Here is an 8,995-nt window from a genome sequence, read left to right on the forward strand (position 1 = left end):
GAATGAGACCATGGAAAAGACCAATGACTTCTTGGCTGGAGATATGGGACAACCAGAATCTTGGTGTGAGACAGTGCACCTGATGGTGATTAGCCCCAGGCACCAGTACAGACCAGTGAGATCCACCAGCTGCAAAGCACCTTGGCAGAAAGGGCCTGATGGGCTGTGGGTGCCGGTGGACAACAAATTGACTGTGAGCCAGGAATCTGCCCTTGAAGCAAAGATGGTCAACAGCGTCCTGGATGGCCTGAAGAAGACCATTGCAGGCAGATGGAGTCAGGTGCACCTTCCTTTGAGCTCACCAGTGTAGAAGCAACGTCTGGAGTGCTGCAGGATAAGCACAAAAACATACAGGGGCAAGTCTAATGAAGGAACATGAAGATTCGAAGGAACATGAAGATTATCCATGGACTGGAGCATATGACATACAGGAGGACGCTGAAAAAGTTAGAACTGTTTTCAGCCTGGGAAAGAGAAGGTCCAATGGGATCTGAACAATCTCTCTATCAATACCTGATAGAGACAGTAAAGAGGATAGATACTCTTCTCAGCAGTATCCTGTGAAAGAGTCAAGGGCACAAAATCAAATATGTGAAATTCCTTTCAAATTTTAAAAGCTTTTTTTTTTTTTTTTTTTTTTAAGTTATTGTGAATGGTCAAATACTAAAACAGGCTTCCCTGAGAGTTTGTGTAGTCTCAATCCTTGGAGATATTCAATGCCTGCCTAGACATAATGCAACAGTTGACCCTCCCTCTCTGTGTAGGGTGTTGGAATAGACAATCTCCAGAGGTCCTTTCCAAACTCTGTAATTCTGTACAGTAACACATTTATTATTCCAGGCACAGTTCTGATAGGACCAGTGCTTCTATGTACAACTTCTTTTCTTCCTTTGTGGCAGAGACGAAAAACATTTCTATCTTTTGATTCTGCTTTCAGGATAACATACAGCCCACAGTTATTGTGGGACATGAGTGAATCCTCATGCTCTCTTCAGCAGCTTTCTATGCCCTACTTCTCCTGTTGCCCAAGGAAACTTATTGAAGCATCACAGCTCATCTCTGTCCCCAGCTTCTGTCTCACAAGGACATGGAAAATACCAAAGTATGTATTATCCTTTCGTGTGGTGTGAGCACAAGATAAGCCTGAGGCATGAAGAACAGTATGTGCACTGCAGGCACTCTTCCATTCCAGCTCTGTCTGAGAGTGGTCCTTTAATTCAGGAACAGATCACACACCCCTTACTCTGCTTCAAGCACAGCAAAATTGCTGCTCAGAACTACCATGCATCCAGGACTCTCTCCCATTTTTTCCCACCTGCTGTGCTTTTGCTTTTCTCTTCCACTGACCAAAAGTGTGAAATAGCAGAGCTGCTGTGGAGTAACAGGTTGTGTACTACATATCTTGAAGATGTGCTAATTTCATCTACCAAGATCTTGTTAGTGAAAGATTTTTATGTCATGCTCAAAATAACTCCTTTGCTGAGGGTGGAAGTCTGTTAATGTGACAAATGCTGAACCTGTTTCTCTGGAGAGAAATTGCTAGCAGAAGATTGTCATGGCGTTGTAGGAGGAATTCAGAGTAAAACAGTTCTTGATGGTTTTTGTTGGTGCCCTCAGCTACATGAGTACCGTCTTCCTCACTTATATGAGTGCTGCTTCTTATGTAAAAAAATATTTCGTCTTGCTCCATGCTTCCTAAATGATAGAATATATCTTGCTCTGTGTTGCACACAAATATAAACAAGATTTCACAGTCTCCAAATCTATGTTAGAAAGCAAAAGACCTGAACTTCCTGGCCTAAATTCTCAGGCAACATAGCACACCATATAGCATAGCCTAAGACAGCTCTTCTGAAGTTGTGTTGTAATACCACTTTTTATCAGCCTAATACAGGGCTAAGCCATCAGTGCAAATCATGCAGGGCCCCAAAGTCCTCTGTAATAATTTTAGTGTCTTCAGCTGTTAGTCAACACTCTAAGGCTTTGGTAAACTTCCTGAATGTGAGGAAGAATTTGCAGAAGTTCATCAGGAAATTCTTTGTGGAGTTCTTCTTTTCCACTTAAGTAGTAAAGAGTGATGTGTTCTCTAGCCTTCTCTATAATGACATCATTGCTTCTTTGTTTCACATTTTCAGTCTTGGACAAATAGAGATGTCAAGGCAATAGGAAGTCAATTTTCTCCATGATTTTCTTTTTTTTCCCCCTAATCTATCTTTAGCTCCTTTTAACCGAGTAATATAGCAGTACAGAAATTAATGATGTATAACAAAGTACAGAGAAATTGCCCAGATAGCCAATATCATCAGAAAGCCAGTACCACATTAGTGATGGGGTGGAATTATTCCCACACTGTGTGTGCACATGATAGCAATATTGGATGATACATTTGTAACAGAAAACCCACTCTGGTGACCTTTAATTTGTTTTCTGCCCAAGGATAAAGATTATAATTGGAGAAAAGTTACTAAGCAACAATGGCTAGCAAGTTTAATTTACAACACTCCTTCCTCCTCAGCCTCCCTGCAGCTCACACAGTATTTCACAAAGGGGCTAAACCTCAGATTCAGTTGCAAAGCCTGCCTTTGTAGGACACTAGAGACACAGGAATCAAGTTCAATCATTTTGTTTACTCAGATTTAAACCAAGAAATATGAACTAATTCAAGAGTCAGAACCAAATTGAAATGTCTGAAGTGCAAGAATTAAACACTGTACAAAATTCATATCATCATCCAACACACATTCCATTTCTAACCCATCAGTTTTGGGATTCATTCAGGAAATACTTAAAAACAGGCTTTTTTGCCTTTTTTCCTTTTTTTTCTTTTTTCTTTTTTTTTTTTTTTTTATCTTACAGGTTCTATTGAGACTGCTCCTAACAGCCTTGTACAAAACACATTGAGCATCTGTGTCATCTTGTGAGATGTTATTGAAAGACAGCATTTCTTAATTAACAGATTAATAGATATTTTCCTTCTATGAATTCATTTTAATTGTCTGTTTATATCAGAGTAACTAAAGTGTGCCAGTCTACCACTTCAAGAAATATTTCATAATACTGACAGTTGGAGTTTTCTTTCTCTGTCAGTAAATATAATAGGAAAGTACTAAATCTGCACAGCGATATGACTGTAAATGGATCCTCTATTTTTACTTCCACATTTTAGCTATTAGCCTGCTCAACAGAAATTTAGCTGTTGATTCTGAGTCTTCAAGTGACATCAAACTGGCTTCACTAAAGTCAGCAGTACATCCTGTTTTATTGCATGCCATGCCCAAACTCCACAACTTCAGCAACAGCTGAAACAAAACACACCATTGTAAATGGTATCCAAAATTGTTTTAAGGCAGGATCCTTCTTGTTACTGTACCTGACAAGTGTGAGGTGCTATGTTTTATATTTAGATGTTTGTGTTTAAATCTATCACAGTTAATGTTGTGAAAGACGTACCTTGAAGATTAACACCACTGGTTGTGGATGGGAGTAGAGATTTTTTTTGGATACATCAGATGGTGGCTGTCACCTTCTTTACCCAAGTGTAACAATTTTGCCAGGTCTGAACTGCCTTCATCAAGGGCCAGGTTTAAGCCTAAGAATCTCCATGTGTTGCTCAAGTTCCACCCAAAACTCTGGGAAAATAATCTTGAACTTTCTCATGTTCAATGAGCTAATTTTTCCCATTTTCAAACACAAATCAAAGGGATCAATAAATAACATTTTAAACTAATGAAAATAAAAAATCTTTTGATTAAATGGTTAAACAGGGTAAAAGACAGGACCTAGCATATAGTTACAGCAACAGTAATTTTACAGTCTTCTGTTGAGATCGCAGTGCTTGGACAGCTGCTCGATTTTCCTTCCTAAGGCAGCCTTCACTCAAAATTTAGGCCTCCTGTGTCTTGCAAGGCAGAAAGATCTTGTCAGCTTCAACTTTCACAGAATTGTAGAATCATAAAATTGTTAAGGTTGGAAGAGACCTTCAAGATGATCCAGTCCCACTGTCCACCCAGCACTACCATTGTAATTCCTGAACAATTAAACCACATCCCCCAGTGCCAGATCCAGGTACTTCTTGAACACCTCCAGGGACCTCAACACCTTCCTGGGCAACCTGTTTCAATGCTTGACCACCCTAGCAGGGAACAAACCTTTTAGATATCTAGTCTGAATCTCCCCTGTCTCAGCTGAAGGTCATTTCCTCTGATCCTCTCACTGCAGGCACAGCAGAAGAGACTGACCCCCACCTCCCTACAGCGTCCTTTCAGGGAGCTGTAGAGAGTGAGGAGGTCCCCCCAGGCCTCCTCTTCTTGATACTAAACAAACCAGTCTCCCTTAGCCTGTTCTTCATAAGATGTTTTCTAGACCCTTCACAAGACTTGTTGCTCTTCTTTGGTGTGTTGTTTTCCACACAACATATAAAAACCTCTTTTCTAAAGATCTGTTTTTTCTGTTCTCTGTCTTTTATAACACATGTTCAAGTTAAATGCCTTAGATAAGGCTAACATTCCTCAGGCAGGGTTAAAAAGTCTTCAAGTGACCTTGACTCCTCCACACTCTCACAGGTATAAAATTTCATCCTTTACACTAAAAAGCTCCCATTCAGACAGAAATGTTTCTCAAATATAATGAAACAGCCTATGCAAAGCAAACATGTTTCAGGCATATCTACTGGCCCTTTCTGTTCCTCATCTCTTTGCTCTGCCAGTTGTCAGCCTTTCTGCTCCTTTTCTAGTCTGTCTTTCTTTCCCCTGAGGAATTTGTGTGGTAGGAGAGGGTGCCAGAGATTTGCTTTCACTTTGGGCCTCAGCCACCAGCTTTACCCAAACCTAATGTATATTTAATATGATACAGCCAATAACCCTTTCTGCCAACCTCTGATCATGTGCCAGCTGAAGAATGCTGCGAAGTAATGTCTTCTGACTAAATCTCAAAGCCCACGTATAAACTCCTGATTAGTGGTGGGTGAGATTGCTGGGGATGTGTGTATGTACCCCTCTGTTTCTGTGCCAACTGGAATTTCTCCATACTGTAGGATATCTATGGAAGCAGGCTCCAGAGAACCTTCTGTTTTTGCAGTAGGTGCGTAAGGCAAAGCTGCTGCAGGGTTCTTCCTGGTAGCTTCATTTCCTGAGTCAAGAAGTCGTGTAACACTTCTGTGCTCAGTTAATTGGTGGTCATGATTCACTGGGGGGGTTATGGCATTTCAGTGATGGGTGTAAGGAGATCTTCATGGGTGAAGCTGTACATGGAAGAATTTAATGATGTAGGTTTCTTTGGGAATACACTGTCTTTTCCATGGAAACTTGATTTGTTGTCTTCTTTCCTCATGGATCAGCAGAGACAAAGAAGACTGAGGAGTAATGAAGTTTCCTTTCTTGGAAGGTCTTTTCTTTTTTCTTTTTTTTTTTTTCCTCTACTCACCCCTACTTCACCATAACCCACCACCCCAGCATTTCTTGAAGTGGTTAAGAAAGGTTTATATTCACCAGGTAGTACAAAGATCAAAATGTTAAGGGAACCAGAGGGAAGTGATTGAGAAGGTCTTTCTGAGGATGACAGCTCTGCCTTGTAATACAATACTATTTCTCATGGGAGTGGGTGGGAGGCCAGCCTAAATTTCCTCTTGCTGTCCTGCCAAATTCCCCAAATTGCATAACTGTGTATTCTCCTTACACAGTGGTACCCTTGGCATCACTAGCAAATCTGCAGGGAAGCAGTGAAGCAGCTGGAGGCTTGAAGGTGGACCAAAATTGGTAGAGGACAGACTTGGTTAGCCAAAAAACAAAACAAACCCAAACCCACAAACTGAATTTACTAACTCTCCCATGTATAACTGAACAGCACAATACAGTTTTAATAACATACACTATTTTGTTCTAAATGCACTCCATCTAGGAAAAATAAGTTTATCGGGATAAGCAAAGGGCCCATGGGGAGTTCATCAGTTCAGTTTCAAGTCACAAGATGTGTTTTACTTGGCTTTGGAACCTTTTTGTGCAAGATTAATATGAAACCTCTGAAACGCAAACTGACAAAAAGACATATTTTTACTGGTTGGTGCTTCTTCCTCTGTGCCATTAGTTTCATCAGGAGGCCCCGTCGCTGCCTTTCCCATCAGCGCTGCCTTAGACTGACAGGAGGATGAGGTACTTGTTGGCTTCTGTGAGGAAATGAAAGAATGACTATTGGAAGAGCAGAATGACCAGTAAATGTAACTCATAAGGATGTACCCCTGAAGGCTTTTGTTTTGTCACTACACTGAATCAAAAGAAAAGAATTTGGACCTTCTCAGAGGGGAGTGTCAAACGTGGCTAGCCTGGGGTAGGTTCTGCCTGAGCAAGGAGGGAAAGATTTACCTCCTTTGGAAAAATATTTACACATCTTAAAATCGCAGGTAGCCAAATCCATTACTTTTTGCAGCTTCACCAAGTTTCACTGCAGCCTAGCCTAGCCCTGTATGCCGGCTGATTATCACTGCAGCAAGGAAAAAGCAAGTACACCCACAGTGGTTTTGATAATATTGCTCCTATTGCCAGCGTGCAGCACCTTAAACAGGCTCAGTGCTGTCACTGGGATTGCTTGAGAGGCTGGGTACTACTCAGCATGTGTAAGGGTGGGAGAACCTGGCTCCAAAATGGTTTCTTTTTCTCTCCTTGCTACAGGACCTGGAAAAGACAAGGGTGTGTGGGCGGGCCTGGAGTCCCTCCAAAGAAAGTGTGAGGCCTTGGGCAAAACAAATCCATCAGGTCTCTCATTTCTTCCAAATATAGGTCTGTTCTGAGTAATAGCCAAACTCAAGTCTAAATTCCTCATTCAACCGTTTCAGAGGGAATACATGAAAAAGACCCTATGGCCCAGAGAGTCTGTCTATAGAAAATATTTTGATAGCTCTTCCGCTCTGGCATTATCTTCCACTTAAAAAGAAAGAAAAGGAAAACACATAGAATTGGAACACATGATTCAATTTTCACTGTAAAAGAACTGATTGATGAAAATAATACTTCTGAAAACAATCTGTTGTGAGCTATCAAATATTTTTGCCTATGCACCAATTGGCAGGAAGCAGACAGATAAATTATTACAATATGTATGAAAACAAATTGCTCTGAGGAGGCATGGTATTTGTATGTGTGTGTGTTTATGAGCAGGATAAGTAGAATAAAACCCATAAAAGCATGCTGAGAGATCATCTTCCATCACAGAAATATACTGGAAGCAAAGGAACTCACTTCAGCTCTGTCCCTGGCTCAGTTTCTAGCAAAACAGGGTTTTGTGATATGCAAGTGTTCTCCAGGAGTAGAATTTTTAAGAAAATTAAAATAGAAAAGGAGCTTGGGATATTCCTGCTGTTAAGAGGAAGGGGGTCTCATAGCCATTTTTGCCAAGATACTTCAAAATTTTTCAGTCATCACCACATTTTAATAAAATTGAGCAGTTGCAACAGATCCCTAGATCCTGAATATTACTGCTCATGGGAAAATTTTAGGAAGTGCTGTAGACGTGAAGCTTTAAGAACCAGCATTCTATTAACTTTCAGTAAGACAGTTTCTGTAGAGCCTGACAAGTGGACAAATTGCAGTAAGATAAGGTCTGTATGAAGTAACAGCCTGTGGATTGCTTTGTGGTGACTGTCTGTGTACCTGTTCTGATCCCACAGTGAGCAGCTCAGGCAGAGATGGTAATTCACTTTCCAATAACTCTTTTTCCATTAGGAGCCAAACCACCTCACATTTTCCTCAGAGCTCAGACCCCTACACTGGCAGCTGGTGGGTAGCAGCGGACCAGGCAGCCACGTGATAATTACAATTTTGAATAAATAAGTAGAGCTTCTAAGTGGCATGGGATAAATCTGCCTTTACATTTGTAGATAACTATCACCCAGCTTGAGCCATGAGATCCACATTTTCCCTTCTTATGCCATGCCTGTAACCTGCATCGATCCCGTCTTGCACTGCCGCTAAGAGGAGAGGGAACCCTTCTGGTCTGGAGCACTGTCTTCTTTTTCTGAACTACCCTCTTTTTGTGCATTGTAAAGGAAGGAAGGGGACACAAACAGCATGAAAATCTGGAATAGGCAATAATAAAACTGATTCTGGGAAATGTGACCTGTGGAATGTAAATAAATTTCAGGCACATCTCAGGAGCTGGAGAGGGAGACAAGATGAATTGTAGAACATACCAGGTATTTTTCCATAGGAAAGCTATACAGCTGCTAGTGGTTTATCTTAGATTTTCCAGTATGTTTATTATAGGCTTGGCCTTTTGATCATTACTACAATCATCAGGACATCAATAAGAGGCAAAGATTTCTAATGGTATCCAGGGGAATCTGAATTCAATGAAAAAAGCAATGGAAGCCTATTTGCTAAAGGGCTTTTTACAAATCTTTCTTTACACAAGTATTTCCTTCCCAGAAGTTAAATTTCCCTTTCAAATTAAGCATCCTTGTATGTGACAGAGGCAGAGTATCTTAGACCTTTTATTTCCTGCCTTTTCTTTCAATGAAGGTACAAATACTCTGTGATCTTAAATGTGACAAGAAATTATTTTGTCGTATTTCAAGACTACTGAATGAGTACTTAAAAATAAATAGTGAGCAGAAGTGCTCCTCTAACAAATTCTTCTATTTGCATATTTTTAGGGGACCATTCATAGTTTGTGGGCAATAGCTGATGCTAATTGCTAGATGCAAGGACTGCTAACTGGAGACAGCTAGCCAGCCTAAGAGGTTGTGATTGTGTCACTAAGGCAGCAAGTACAACACAGTATTGATGAAAGATTACTATGCTATTTTGTGAAAGATAACTTGAAAAGGTGGCAAGGGAAGGAAAAGAAAAGGGTAAGAGTCCCATAACTCATACATATTCTACAAAGAGGTGTAACTCATATCACCTACCACAAATTGGAGTAAGTCTTGTTTGTCGTCAAAACATTCTAAGCAGGAGCTCATTATTTCATCTATGTCAGCAGCCTAAATTGCAGTGAAAAGATTACC

The sequence above is a fragment of the Poecile atricapillus genome, chromosome Z (assembly GCF_030490865.1).
Source record: "Poecile atricapillus isolate bPoeAtr1 chromosome Z, bPoeAtr1.hap1, whole genome shotgun sequence".
NCBI lineage: Eukaryota > Metazoa > Chordata > Aves > Passeriformes > Paridae > Poecile > Poecile atricapillus.